The sequence below is a fragment of the Rhipicephalus microplus genome, chromosome 7 (genome assembly GCF_043290135.1).
Source record: "Rhipicephalus microplus isolate Deutch F79 chromosome 7, USDA_Rmic, whole genome shotgun sequence".
Classification (NCBI taxonomy): domain Eukaryota; kingdom Metazoa; phylum Arthropoda; class Arachnida; order Ixodida; family Ixodidae; genus Rhipicephalus; species Rhipicephalus microplus.
In genome coordinates, this window is record NC_134706.1 from 123,701,390 (window position 1) to 123,717,726 (window position 16,337).

Genomic DNA, 16,337 nt, shown 5'->3' on the forward strand with positions numbered 1-16,337 from the left:
GTTTGATAGGTTTTAAAGAATCTACCCGATTGTGTGGTGCAAGCTTGTTGGACGGACCAACTAACTTCCGTAGTAGAAGAATGCCTACGTACCTAATGATAAGGTATTCAGCTTGGGTAACACACTGGTGTGCATGCTATTTCCCACCATTTGAAGCTACCTCACTGTCTATGTTCCACCCATAGATCATTTTACGTGCCACCATTATAATATTTACCGTATGGTCATTCCAAGCGAAACGACCCAAGCAAAATTTCCACCACTGGCGATTCTGCTGAAAAAAAATTTCACCTGAAAGGTAACTAGGTGACAGTGATTTTGGCTGAGTATTTTCGTTAAAGAAACACAACATATCCACGGATTGAATGAAGAAGAGTGGGGTGAAGCGTTTGTTTGAACCACTCCACACGCTCCCCGCTGTTACGCCTGAGAGTCCAGACCGAACGTCATTGCCTCTCTGTGTCAAGGCCAGCGAACGAGCCCGTCTGACGCCATCAACTCAACGACGTCATCAAGCAGCGCCATCCAGTCTGGTGAGTTTTACGCAATGCGTGGCAACATCACCCGTCCTTCGGTGACCCAGCACAGTGGCTCTGGATTGGAGGATCATGACGCGACCCAGCAGCGGGTACTGATTTGAGGAATCTGACATCACGGCCAGCGGCACTTCTCTTTAGACGTTGGTGACGCAAGCCACCAGCCGGGGCCTATAAAAAAGCCAAGCGGCGTGTCGCCAGCAGCCGACCTATGCGTCAAAGAGAAGACATCTTCGGCTCTTCGAGTCCCTAAGCTGTCGGCCTCAGTGCCGAATATTTAACGCCTCCATTTCTGTGCTGTACATAAACTTTGCCTTAACTCACCGTCGTCTTGTCCACTCGTCTATCAGCTCTGCGCAGAAACAGTCGTGAACTCAGGAACATACACTACCAAAAAGCCAGTCACCTTGGCAGGGGCGCCTTCGAGACCGTGTTGGTGTCGCGCTTCTTAACAGTGGATGGCAGCTGCTGGATCGGCAGGCGTCAGAGACATCGATGCGGTGAGTGCCTGATGTTTCCCCTCAGTTCACCAGACTAGCCTAGCACAGGTTATAGTAGTTTAGAGAAGGGCTGTGTGAAGCATTAGAGTGAGCTTTGTTCGTTTAAGGCCAAGTCGGAGCGCTTTGAAACCAATGTTAACGCGGAGGGTGTAAATACACCAGTGTTAAAAAGTACTCGCCTGTCTTGCTAATAGACTTATAGTGGGTATGGCAAGTAGATTTTTAACAGAAGCAAACAGCAAGAGGCTAGGGTGAACGATTGAAAATCTCAAAGAGAAGGAACTGATCGAAGTTTCTGAGAAACTTGGCCTTACTTTGGGCCGTGCAAAACGAAAACAAGCGATTCGTGACGCCATGAACGATGAAGGAGTGCCGTCTGAGGAAGTCGATGAGGCCTGGGCGGATATCCAAACAAGCCGCGAGTAGGCTGAAAGGCGAGAAGTAGAAGTTCGTGAACGTGAAGAAGCAGAAAGGCGCGAACGTCGCGAGCGTGAGCAGCCCGAGAGACAGGAGTGCCTCGAGTTCAAAAGTATATAATTGGCAATCCTACAGTGTTTGCAGGCGCCTAGCGTAGCTTCTGCGGCGGTTCATGTCAGCATTCATAGGATTCGGGACCAACTGTCACCGTTCGTAGTAGGTGAGAACATCGCGAAGTATCTCGTCAAGCTTGAACACGCATGTGAGCGAAATGCTTTGGAGTGGTCTCTTTGGGCGCAGAACCTGTTAACTCTACTTCCCGGTGAAGTATCCGACGTGATAACGTACTTGTCGAGAGAATCGTTTGAGAGCTATGACGAGGTTAAGAAAGTGCTTTTGAGACGTTATAAGTTGTCACCCTAGGCTTTTCGGCAAAGATTCCGGTATGCAAAAAAAGGGAATGAGTCACACGTTGACTTCGAATTTTGTCTTAAAGCCGATTTATTTGAATGGCTCAAGGGCGAAGATATCTGTGACGATCGCGATAAAGGGGTAGAATGCATTGCATTAAAACAATTCTACCACTGCATAGAGGATGACGTCAAGCTTTGCCTGCAGGACGAACTTGGCGAAATGCAGCTGAACAAGGCAGCAGAGTTAGCTGAGGAGTAATATACTCGCCGAAAGTTGCATACCAGGGCAGTGCGCGTTGAAAAAGATGAAAGGAAAGAGGGCTTTTCAAAGAAACCTGATCAACGGAAACCCGCTCCGCACCGTAATTTCAAGAAGGACCCGTCTCTTACGAAGGACACTGTAGAGGAAGGGCAAACGGAAGCGGATAAATCCAGTGAGGTTCCTAAACAACGCACTGATACCACACGGGCGTTTGAATCACGGAAGCCACTAATCTGCTACAACTGCAAAAAGGAAGGGCACATCGTGGTAAACTGTAAGCAAAAGTTTGCTTTCACAACAATCCGGTAATCGGAAAAGAACATGTGGTTGTTCGAGTCGTACCTCCAGGAAATTAGTGTGAATGGGAAAACGTGTCGAGCACCGCGGGACTCAGCGGCAACCATGGATGTTGTCCATCCTTCATTGGTGTCTCCGGATGACACAACAGGAATATACGCGTGTATCAGGCAAGTCGCCAAGGAGCAGAGTGCTAGCTTATGAATTGCTACAGTTGTCATTGAAGGCCCATTCAGTATGCTTCGCACTGAAGCTGCTGTGTCTACCGCGCTTCCCGGTCGTTTTCCTTGTCTTTTTTCCAATAACTCTGAGCAGCTTCTCAAAGAGTAGGGTAAATCGATCTTCTGCAACTTAGCGTACATAGCCCTCACGCGATCGCAAGCGCGGCAGCTTTCGCATGAACTTGATCTTGTTCAATGTGGTGAAACACCACCTGCAAAAGCTGCTGATCCTGTGACCTTGCAAGCGAGTCGACGGAACCTCGTACAGTAAATTCTCCACGTGAGTCACTCGAGCAGTCACTCAAGCGGCTCGTCGCCGAAGCGACTGGGGCAGTTTCAGTCGGCGGAGGCAACGACATGGCGCCATTAAGTCAGAGCGGGAGCGGTGCAACGCTCTCGCCTGTAGCGGAAAGTTGGAGTAAGCGGTCGAGGGTTTATTGAGAAACGCACATTCGAGAGCAGCGTGTCGATCATTCAAAAAAGCGCTAATGGAAAGCGTAAAGTTGGGAACAAGAAAAAAGAATGTATATTTTTTGAGAAGGCAGGGCTCCTGTATCGGAGCTACATAAATGTGCAAGGTCCCAAACATGAGTAGCTCTTGTTGCCACAAAAGTATCGTCGCCAACTATTGGAACTGGCACGTGAAAATGCGTGGGTAGGGCATCTCGGCATAAAGAAGACCAATGCTATAGTTTCACTTTAGTTTTATTGGCCGAAATGCCAGAACGATATCGAAAACTTTCTACGCTCATGCGACACTAGTCAGAGAGCGGGGAAATCTACGGACAAGTAGAAGGCACCCATGAAACTTGTGCCAGTTATCACAGAACATTTTCGGCCCCTAGTAATTGATATCGTTGGGCCATCGCAAGAGTCAATGCAAGGTTTTCGGTACATCTTGACGGCCCTTCCATGTAGCCACAAAATTTCCCGAAGTGATACCACTTAAGGAGCCCGATTCTCCTCTTCTCGTGGATGCACTGCTATCTATATTCGCACGTGTCTGATTTCCTTCTGAAATCTAATGTGACAACGGTAGTGTCTTCCCCAGATGCCTTATCTCTACCTTTTTGGATAAATTCGGAATAAAAGTATTGCATGGCTCGATCCATAACGCACAATCTAATTCGGTAGAGCGTATGCATTCCGTCCTGAAATGGATACTGAGAGCGTTTTGCTACGAGCACAAATGCGAATGGGAAGCGTGTATTCCTCCCTCTACGTTCGCTTTGAGATCAGCTCCTCATGAGATCACTTGTTTTGGCCCTGCAGAGCTAGTGTATGGCAGGAGTTTGAGAGCCCCATTGTGAATGCTACGCGAGTCATCGGAGGGATTCAATGAGGACCCTAATGTAGTTGCATATGTTCTCGACCTCCTTCGAAGGTTTGAAAAAAGGAAAGATATTGTGAAAAGCCTCATGAAGGCTGCACAAGTGTTGTCGAAGCTGTACTACGACAAATCGGCGAAGAAACGCACATTTGGAATATGTAGTCAAGTAAAGCTGCTGCAGCCGTCCAAAAAGAACAATCTTAAGGTTTATTGGGAAGGGCCCGCCAAAGTATTATCGAAGGTTTCTGATACCAATTCTGAAGTGAAATTAGGAAGGCGGCCGAAAAAAATTTACCACAGCAACTTGATGAAACCGTTCAACGTCAAGCAGTCATAAATGCTTTTGAATGCTTCAGAGGAAGAAGGAGCAGACATTTTACCCTCTAGTGGTGTAACCGAAAGGGGATCAGAGGTAATCTTGGAGAAGTTGAACCTAGAGCCTAAGTTAATTGAAGTCCAGAAGGAGTACTTGGAAAGGAATGTCTCCGAGTTTAAAGACGTGTTTTCGGACCGTCCCGTATACTCGACGGTAATTGAACACGATATCGAGCTAACTTTTGAAAAGCCAATATGTAGCAAGCTGTATCGTTGTTCCCCTGTGCAAAAGCAGAGCATGAAAGACGAGATCGATAAAATGCTGAAGTGGGGAGTCATAGTACCGGGCGAGAGTGTATATACATCCCCTCTAATATTGGTGCAAATTCTGGGAAAAGATCCGAGGCCATGCATCGATTATCGCCACCTCGTCATAACTCGAGATCAAACTTACCCGATAACAAATCTAGAGGAGAGGGTAGAAACTGTGTCACTCTCTAGTTATATTTCCACGTTAGACATCGTGCGAGGGTATTGACAAGTCCCCTTTATGGAGCGCTCTAGCCGCTATGCCGCATTCATTTCTCCATTCGGAACGTATTGTGCACTTAAGGTGAGCTTTGGTTTGAAAAATGCTTCCTTTTGTTTTTCAGGCTTAATGGGCCGCGTTCTTAATGGCCTCTCTGAGTTCGCTCTGTCGTATCTCGACGATGTCGCCATCTTCTCGAATCGCTGGGAAGGACATGTAGAACATTGAGTCGGCTCAACAGGTTGAAAGAAGCTGCTTTCACCGTGAAACCTCCTATATGTCACCTAGGGTGCGGCGAGGTGTCTTACCTGGGACATGTTGTGGGGCGTGGCCGGCGTAGACATTCAGCAATGTCCTCTAACCGGACCACTGTCCTCTAACCTGGTTAAATAACATGACACCTAAAAGTGGCCGAATACTGAGCTGGAGCATGATACTCTAACAGCACAACTTAGACGTTCGCTACAAGAAAGTAAATCTTAACGCTAATGCAGGCGCATTGAGCCGTGCGTTTTAGTTAATACCGTCTCCACCTTTCGGTCTTTCACTGGAGGCTCGTGGCGAAATTGTCCTCATCACGGCCTTAGCTGAGCGCTCTCGTCCAGAGTGATCTCAAGAGGCCAACTTTATGTTGTATTCTATTTTATTACGTTGTTGTACGTGTAAAATTTGAGTTTTATTTTATGAGTCTTGTGTCCCACATGTGCCTCTTGATGTAGAGGGAACGAAATTCCGATAGAGACGTAGCTAGGTATATGTTGTACTATTTTTGTTTGTTGTTCTCTGGGGTGAGCGAGGGCACTTGCTTGTGTCGTGTGTTTACTGTTGTCGAACCGTTATTGACAAGTTGCAGAAACATCGACAAGTTTGGGCGACAACCAGTGGAGCTGGGATCCACCCTCAAGAATGGGATGTGTTCACGGAACTGAACCTTGAGTCACATCTTTCCCCTGGCCCTGGGGGTGAACCTGGAGGGACCTGGCGAACGAGCGTGGCCGACAGCCGAGTCACGTTGAAGCAGCTCGTCTTTCCGGCGTATTGTCTGGCGGCGGGGGTGCTGTTACGCCTGAGAGTCCAGACCGAACGTCATTGCCTCTGCAAAGGCAAGCCCCACCGCAGTGGTCTAGTGGCTAAAGCACGCGGCTGCTGACCCGCATGTCGCGGGATCGAATCCCAGCGGCGGCGGCTTCATTTCCGATGGAGGCGGAAATGATGTAGGCCCATGTACGCAGATTTGGGTGCACGTCAAAGAACCCCAGGTGGTCCAAATTTCCGGAGCCCTCCGTAATGGCGTCTCTCATAATGATATGGTGGATTCGGGACGTTAAACCCCACATATCAATCAATCTGCAAAGGCAATCTGCGTCAAGGCCAGCGAGCAAGCCCGTCTAACGCCATCAACTCAACAACGTCATAAAGCGGCGCCATACAGTCTGGCCAGTCTTACGCAATGCGTGGCAACATCACTCGTCCTTGGGTGCAACCAAGCGCAGTGGCTCCGGATTGCAGGATCATGACGCCACCCAGCGGTGGGTTCCCATTTCAGGAATCTGACATCACGGCCAGCAGCGCTTCTCTTTGGACGTTGGTGACGTAAGGCACCACCCGGGGCCTATAAAAAAAGCCAAGTGGTGCGTCGCCAGCAGCCGACCTATGCGTCAGAGAGAAGCCGACGTATGCGTCAGAGAGAAGACATCTCGGCTCTTCGAGTTCCTATGGTGTCGGCCTGAGTGCCGAATATTTAACACCTCTATTTCTATGCTGTACATAAACCTTGCATTTACTCACCGTTGTCTTGTCCGCTCGTCTATCAGCTCTGCGCAGAAGCAGTCGCGAGCTGAGAAACGTACGGTACCGAACAGCCAGTGGCCGTGGCAGCAGCGAGTTTCGGAGCAGTGGCGCCTCGGAACCATGCTGGCATCGCGCCTTGTAACACCGCAGAGCGGCAACGCACGTGCCGAGACCCTTGCCGCACGCAAGCAGGCGACAAATAGGCCAATTAGCGACGCTCTTTCACCCTCCGCTTGGGTGTGGCAGGTGTGCCGGTACGTGCGTTGCAGCTTTGGGGGTAGCGCGTGGAACGGCCATTACCCAGAATGCTGCAACGCACGTGCCGGGACCCCTACCACAAGCCAGAGTCATTAAATCATGTGAGTTGCGAAACTGCGTTCCGAAACCCGGACACGCCATTGGCCGACCTAATGGGAGTAAGTCGATTGTCGCGCCATCTGAGAGCAACAATGCAAAACACTGCAGCGCCACTTGTGCGTGTGCTTTTTTAGGCAGCTCAACGCCGTACGCAACACTAGCGTTGCAGCAGCAGGAGCAGCAGCTTCAGCATGTTGCCTAAAAGTTTCTTCTTGTTTATACAGCTCCTGGTTTTCACCGGCCCTGATGCTTGGTTCAAGAGCATGATACAACCTGCAATGGTCGAGCACGTGGCAATCACCGGTAGTTCACTGTGTTACTGCCCTGTCATCCAAGTGCATGATAGGCATGTGTTACCTGCGCAAGCCCCTCCGTCTCCGGTGTTGCTGCGCATTCCTAGGGACGCCCCTACCGTCAAAACTCCGACAAGTGACGACATCAGATCAGTGACGTCAAGCATCGGCAGTGTAAATGCTCCGATTTTCAAGTGTCCCGGCAGTGGCTTCAGCCGCAGCAGCTTCAGCATGTTGCCTAAAAGAATCGTCTTTTTTAAACAAGTACGTTATCTCGACAGTTCATACTGTATCGTTCTGATGATCGATTCCTGTTGCTGCTTTGTTGCCCCTACGATTCTTTCAGCAGTAGTTTTATTTGCAATTGTTCTTACGTTATAAATTGCCTTGGTCGTCTTTTCTTAGTGGTGACATTGAGCTTAACCCTGGTCCCAGGAGACCTGTATTCTCTAAAAGGAGCTAATCTGATTAATCCCTGGTAAGCCCTTCTAATGGCGGTGGTGGTGGGGGGGGGGATTACAGCAGGTGGGGTTAGCCTGGCCTGCATGGCCGGCAATTGTTCCACCTGAGCATCTCCTGAATTTGGAAAATGTCACCACGTGTCTGACAGCCTGGTGTCTCGCAGGAAGACCAACAAAATTCGTTGCACGTTCCTCCTAATTGCCACGGGTCCTTCAGGAAAGATGACGTCATCAACTGTCCGGTGCCTATGACAGCCTTTTCGTAAGGTGCGGATCATCGCTTCTCTTTGCACATCAAACTGTGGGCAAAGCCAAATGAAATGTTCAATATCCCCGATGTCACCACAGAAGGCACAGAACGGGGAAGCATATCTCCCAGTCTTGAATGACTATGCCGGGGTGCATGCGGAGCCGGTTCTTATGCGGTACAACAGCGTCGCTTCTTCACGAGAAAGTCCATGAATTACACAAGCTTGGTGTGGAAACTTGTTGATTGCCTTGAAATGATTGCGTATCACATCTTTGTTGTTCTCGTAAGTCTTGGGAGTTCTTACTTTTTGAAATGATGTACGTGCTTCGAATGCAAGGGCATCAGCCTTTTCATTGTCCTCAATGCCAACGTGGGATGGGATCCACTGGAACTTTATATTAAAACTCTTGCCATTTAGGTGGTTGATTAGTGCCAGAGACTGCCTGGTGAACTTTTCTTGAGGTAGGCCATGATGCAGTCTTTGTAGCGCCGATTTGGAGTCCGTCAGCACTACAACATCTCGTGCAGAAAAGGATCGCAATTTTCGCAAAGCCGCCATGATTGCAGCGCTTTCTATCGTTGTGGACAAAACCACGCGATCCAGGTGGCCCGACTATGACACGCCAAGGCAGGGTATGCAGAAAGCCGCTGCGCAGCTATCCGTTTGTGTGCACACTGATCCGCCGGTGTACACTTGTAGGTGGCTGCGGTACATGGTGCTCAAGTGGTCCAGCGCAAGAAATTTTGCTTCCGCGCCTGGAATGGTGCACTTCGCTGGTAGATTGGGTACGCTGAAGTTACACGCAGCATCCACAAAAGACCATGGCGGGTCCTTAGGGCGCCGTTTAGGCAGTTTCAAGCCTAAATATTGAAATGTGTTTAGTGCCGCGTTAAAATGTGAGCCAGTTCTTGCTCTTAGCCGCCGCAGAAGCGCCGTGCCTGCGAAGGACTCGCCCAGTCTTGACATCTGCGTCAATAAGGTCTGAGACGCCAAAAGGCGGAGCGGAAGAGACTCGGCTTCATTGGTGACCTTCGTGTTTGAAGCCGCCTGAGGGACTCCCATCGCCAAGCGAAGACCCTTTCTGTGCACTGCCTCTAGGCGTTCGAACTGGCTTGGTGATGGTGATATCAGGGGCAGCTGATAAAGAATGTGGCTTGTTATAAGCGCATCATTCAATTTAAGCATGGACATAGGATTGTTGCCCCAACGGACCCCTGCCATGCGACGAAGAGTGTTGATCCTTTTCACTGACGCAGTGACTTTACCATCAACCGCACGTCGCCATAATAGCTTGTTGTCGATGGTAATGCCCAGGAAACGGACACTTGTTGCACAACGAATTGAGTGGCCTCGAATATTCAGGGACAGACGTGTTGACTTCCGTCGCGCTCCCGGGAAGAGCATGAAGGCCGATTTTTCCGCTGATAAAGATAGGCCAAGTGTCAACAAGTGACGCTCAATGATTGAAATAGCGCTCTGTGCTATCCGGGCCAAACGTTTGTGCTGGTACCCTGAGATCCAAATGCAGAGGTCATCGGCGTAGATGGATATTTTAACTGCTTTCAGAGCTAAGTGCAGAGTGTCGGGAAGGCTGGCCTTGGCAGCGTTAAAAAACAAGGAAGATAGAACACTTCCTTGTGGGACGCCGAGGGAAACGCGTCTCTCTTCGCTCGTTACATTTCCAAGCTTAACACGGACACAGTGGTCTCTGAAAATTTCATGTACGAACCGAAGAGCATTTCGCGATACACCCATGGCTTGAAGCCCGTTCACGATGCCTGCCTAAAACACACAATCATATGCCTTGGCAACGTCCATGAAGACGGCGAGTGTCGAGAGTTCGCTGACGTGGTGGTGCTCGATGTGGCTTAATAGGTCCAAAACACTGTCTTGGGCACTCAGTCGTGGGCGAAATCCAGTCATACACGATGGCCATCGTCTTCCTTGTTCAAGGTACCAAGTTAATCTTGTACATACTAATCTTTCCATCAACTTAGATACGCATGATGTAAGAGATACTGGTCGATATGACGCGAGGCTCCCAGGATCCTTTCTGGACTTTAGGACTGGCACCACTCATGCTGTCTTCCAAACAAGTGGGATCTCTCCCGTGCTCCAGACATGATTATATGTCCAAAAGGGCCCTTTTTCGCTCATATGGTAGATTTTTCAGCATTTGATTGCTGATCAAATCGGGAGAGCTGGATATGGCACTTACCAAATTAAGAAGCCCTCTTAACTCCCTTGAGATGTCAGCTGAAATGGTAATTTCTAGTTGTGACAACCCTTTTCTTGTGAAGATGATCGCTGATTTAGTTGCCTGCCAGAAAAATATGTGTCAAGACATATCAGATATAAAAATTGCTGTGAATACTCGTTTCGATACCTTGGAATTGCGTGTGGCTGCTCTCGAGAATTCGCTTTCCAAAGCGCTGGCGGATCAAGACTCAGATCAGCTTCGCCCTAAGATGGTTCACTTAAGGCGCAGTGTTGCCGAGCTAACCACGTAATGTGACAATCTAGAAAATCGTACACGAACAAATAACATTATTCTTCATGGTATACCTGAAGATACGAACGAGTCTCATGACAAACTGTGGTCCAAGGTTTCGAACGTATTCAACAAGCTTTCTCTGCAATGCCCGCGGATGGAACGCTTCCACAGGTTAAGCAGAATGCGCTGCTAACCCTGAGCTTCAAGCTTCCATTCAGAAAGCCAAGGCGGAACTTCGCGCTTGCACAAAAAACGCTAAAGACTTCTACTTTTCTGTACAACTTCCTTTATTACACAAATCCAATCATCGCAGGTTCTCGACTTCAGTGTTGCCTAGTAAACAACCAGTTCCTCTTTCAAGATTAATCACACCATTACAAACGACCCCATCGTAGTTTCTAATGCATTTAACTTTTATTTTCAGTCAGTTTTCGCCCTCGACAATCATGTTGTTCCAATTTTTAATCATGACGTACAAATCAATAAACTAGGTGATATTCTAATAAGCACTGAATGTGTATTGAACTTAATGTTGAATCTCGAAACCAAGAGATGTTCCGGTTTTGACGGCATACCGAATTCCTTTCTTGTGAGATACTCCACATGGACAGCCCGTTACCTCACTGTAATATTCCAGAAATCCCTTGACTATGATGAAGTACCATCTTCATGGAAAGCAGCGAAAGTTTTGCCTTAGTGTAAATCTTGTGATAAACAACTCTTATCCAATTACAGGCCAATATCTCTTACACCACAGTCATGCAAGATGTTGGAACACACTATTCACAAGAATATCATTCAATTCCTCAACTACAATGAAATTCTAATGTCTGCTCAGCATGGTTTCCGCCGTGGCTACAGCTCGGTTACACAATTAGTCGAATTTGTTCATGACGTCGCCTTTAACATAGACGTAGAAAATCAAATCAATGTCATTTTTATTGACTTCTCAAAATCTTTCGACTCTGTTCCTCATTCTAAGTTGCTAGTGAAATTAGATAGCATACTCAATAAATCCTATCTTGTTTCTTGGATCGCCAGTTTCCTTCATTATCGCTCACAATTTGTTTCCTTCTACTCAGTGGATGCATCCCTTGTATATGTCACGTCAGGTGTTCCTCAGGGATCTATGCTAGGCCCACTATTATTCCTCACATATATTAATGATTTACCTCACTGCACCTCTCAACTTTTGCAAGCCGCAAGCCGGCTCGCATGGCTCTTCCTCATTGGCTACTGTGAAAAAAGGCCTGCACGGCTGCCCTGTTGGCTCGCTTGGCAAACATGGCGCTTGCTGAAGAAAGTCCTGCAGCGACATGGAAAAAGAATAGCTGATTTTATCGTTGTGACCATCGTAGGCGCCGTGAGACTCCAGGGGAGATATCGGTGGCCATCCAGTTTACACTGCCTCGTCAGCAAGTGCGATCGACAGCGGAAACGAAGAAAGGAGCACAGTGTAGAAAGTGTGTTCGCGGATGAGAGTGTCATCGTTTCGGGTGTTTCCTGGGTTGTAGCACCATCTTTCAAGTGTAATCGCAAAGAACTTCCAAGATTTCTGTGATGTAATCATCCACCTTTCTAAAGCAGGATATGGGTTTAGTGCGCGCCGAAGTGAAACGTTTGTAGTCATCGCAACAAGTGTTAGCGTCGGGTGTGTTCTGTGTGTGCCGTTCATCGCAGAAAATAGTAGGATAAATTTCAAACGCTTCCGAGCGTTAGCTTCTGCTACGATAAGGATGGGCAAGCTTTGTTGCCCGTCTTTGTTGTTATTCGTAATGCGCAACGCCGTACGAGTGCTCTTGTGTGTAGCTCTGTGGTGAAGTTCTGTGGACCGTGTCACATTTGAGTGATTCTGTCCAGTGTTGTGAGGTGTGTTCATGAAATGCAAACCGTGAAATATTTATGAGTGTACAGCTCAGTTTCCAATTTGTATAGTTGCGTGCGCGTGCCCTGAAGAGGAGCTTGCATACCAGATATTTTTGTGCATGTAGCCCCCGCCCCCCCCCTCGCCCCTTTATTTAAGGTACGCTTTGTGATCCGTTGTCTATGAATGCGTCAAATAGGTTTTTGTAGACCAAGTTTAAGACAAGTGTAAGTATTGCAATAAATTATCAGAAGTTTGACAGTAGCTGCTAATGCAGTATCAATAAGTTTGTAAAGATTACGGGCAGTTATGCTACATGACTTGAACACCATGACAACTGATATAATATGGGATGGTATTCAGCTTGCATCTAGCATTTGAAAAATAGTTAAACAATATTTTCAATATCATGCCGAAATGCCCATGTCGGTCTTGTTAAACATGCACCTGTCACCATCAAGTGTGTAGCAAAATATTTCAAGCACATGTCAGGTCAAGAAAACTTTAAACAACAAAAATGCTTATTATCGTTAGCTCAGTGTTGGATGTCCAATAGTGCACAGAAACCGAAAAACGTACGCCTTGTCTACAAAGAAGGATGCCGTCTCTTAATTAGCTCAAATATTTTATTAAATAAATACATTATTACGATGAGAATTCATCATTCTTGTCGGTAGTAGATATTTTGCAATTGGTACAAAGTAGCCGAAGAAACTTGTCGGCAATCCTGTACACTGATCACCCATCGTTAGTAGTTGTTGAGTCTTTTTATGTAAATGAAATCAGCATAATCTTCCAAGCCAGCTATAATAAATAAATCCAGCTATATGTGCATGTTATTTCGGGGGAGGTGTTGCAAAGATTTCTAAAGAAAGCTGGAGCTATTCCACTCTGTGAAGGTGGTTGACCAGCCAAGCTGTGTCGCACAAGGATTTTGTTTGCTTACTTTTTATACTTATACATTTATTAATTTTAGCATATGCTTTTTTAAAACAGTTTCACCTCAGTTTATGTGGCCTAGAAGTGCAACATGCAGGTTATGTATTCATGTATACGTTTATTTCTTTGCTAATCATTTTTTTTCATTCACCTTTTTTGTGTCAAATTTTTTATGCACCAGTAGTCAGTGGTAATGTTGGCCCCATTTCTGTGGTGCATACCCTCTAGGAGCTTTCTGTAGATTAGGTATGTGTTTGGCGAGTCGCAGTACATCCATACTTATCACTCTCATTGTTGCATTGACGTCAGTCAATTTACCTAGTGCGTCAGCTGCCAATTGAACTCAACCTGAACGCACATTGTCTTTTAATTCGAAATTTCACTCTAGGGACAGTTGACGACCATAATTTTCTCTTGAATATTTAAGCTCGTGATGTTGTGTGGACCTATACAGTAGAACCTCACTGATACATCCCCGCCTAATACAATTTCCCAGCTGATTGATATGTGTTGTTTACCATCCCAAAACCACGATATGATTATGAGAGGCGCCGTAGTGGAGGGAAGTGGAAATTTTGACCACCTGTGGTTCTTTAACAAGCACGCAAATCTGAGCACATGGGCCTGCAGCATTTTCACCTCCACCGTAAATGCAGCCGCCGCAGCCCGGATTCAATCTCCCGACCTGCGGGTCAGCAGCCGAGTACCTTAGCCACTAAACCATTGCGACAAGGCAATAATTTCCCAGCTGCTACGCTGGCAATCGTGAAAATAAATAAAACCGATTTAGATCATAGGTATTCTCAGATCCTGCATTTATTGTGCACTTTTTTTCAGAAACGTATCCACGTTTTATTGTATCATGAATGTAAGACATGATTCTAACCTCGCGACTTAGGTGACTTCGAGGCAGTTTAATGACGAAGAGATTAACTTGTTTTGACGCAACAGCGACGTCGCTGGAATTATGTTGTGTCTTTGTGCATGAATAACAAAGGAACCATCATGTAATGTACTGATAGCACTGACGCAACATTAGAGTTCGCATCCCACTGTTTGCAGCCCTTCTTGAGTCAGTCTGATGACCCATTTTGTCTGTCTGTGACAGTCTGTTGCCATAGAGCAGAACAGAAATTGCTCAAAATGCTCATGAACACACCAAGAAGATGATTACTTACAGTGTTATTACTTTTGTAACATGTGAAATACTCTATATGTAGCTGTTGTTTCACTAGAAAATTCTGCTTCAGAAAAACCACGTTATTGAAAAAAAAAGTTTATTTTTTTATCAGTAAATTTATATCTTGCTCATTGTCTTCCCTTGTCTTGAACCAGACTATCACAGCATCCTTATTCAAATGCAATATTAATTTTAATTATTGTTTAATGTCACCACTGTGAGATCAAATAGCAATAGAAAAAAATCTGCCTGTGTTATTTCTTCTCACAGTGGTGATGCTTAGTGCCAAATTTCATTCATGCATTTATTGAGTATAAAGCATTACAAATGCAGAGGGGGCACCATAACCTACAAAACAAGGTCCTAGTGGCTGACCATCTGCCACGACATTTTATTTAAAAATTGTATAGCACAGTGATAAAGTGTCAAAAGGTCAGCACTTGCTAAAAAACATTAAATAAAGAGACATGCACAGCTTCCCAGTATCTGTATTTTATTCTAAACTAATCCAAAATAATACACTGATTAAAATTCAAAAGGGGTTCAGTGGTGTCATAGAAAAAAAGGTTTACCCTCTAGCACACGTGCATTCCTTCTAGCAAGCTGCTTAAATGGACAATGAGATGAAAGCTTGCAACAAATGACATAGGATAGAACATTGAGCCAATTGTGCTATTATAATAATTGTAAACTGCTGCAAGGTATGTGCAATTAATTCATTAATTTTGTCTGAATACCTTTTGTATCCTTAATGAAGGACAATAAGGATTGCATTACACAAGGTAGTTGATTAGCAGCTTCCACAGGATATAGCATTGGGAGACGCAGGAAAACATGTCACATTGTTCTTGGGTTGTAGTACAGACTCAGAGTTCTTGGGCACCCCTTTAAAACAGTGGAGAATATGTTGCTTGCAAATGTGATACTGTGAGCACGTTTAACAGTAAGCTATTCGTATAACCAAGTATAATGGAAGCAGCCCCATCAGCACAATAAAAACAATTTAAGAATCTGTATTGTTATAAAGATACAGCAGCCAAGCCATTGTGCTGAAGGTCAATTGATCGTGCATTCACATGCTCATTGAAAATGCACACATCACAAGTGATGCTTCATTCCTTCCCATATTGTTTATGCTACAGACCACAAACAAGCTAAAGGATATGTTTGAAACACCTAAATAATGATTCAGTTTGAATGCGCGAGATCATGTACACTCACATTTGTATGTACATAGTGATTATATTGCCCCCCACTCCCCACTCCTCATTTCCTCAAAATAAAATCTCAGCTATGTCCAAACACAAGCTTTTAAACACTAATGACAAATCATGGGATTGTAACTTATTGCACTGAAAGCAACCTTAAGTGGGTCGACGAGGATGGCACTGTGCACGTCATGCTTATGCTAGTCGGCATGCATGTTGTAGGAAGCCTACTTCGCAAAATATTTGTCCGTTCATTATTTGTTGTAACACCATGGTGTCGCACCAAACCCCAATAAAAAAACTGTACCCAAAGAGTAATTTCTAGTAAGAATCAATCCATATCAGTTTTCTAAAACCCACCTGAACCCAAGCCGTAAAATATATGTTGCCAATTGAGAGCAAAACGCTCAAATGTAGGACATCATATCGAACCAGCGGTACCACAACTGAACACATAACTGAAATTATGTTTTTGGAAGTGCGTCTCCAACCACATTGCCCATTACTATGCCAGTTATAGGTTTGAAACAATTAAAGTGGCTCAATGCAAGTGTAAACAGCTCAGGTTGCCTCTTACACTGTGCGTTCAACTTTAACAATTCTCTTGCAGGGACGTTTTTGAATGGAAAACTGGCTTCCGGAAAATTGCAGAGGGGATTACTAATTGCAAACAGTAATG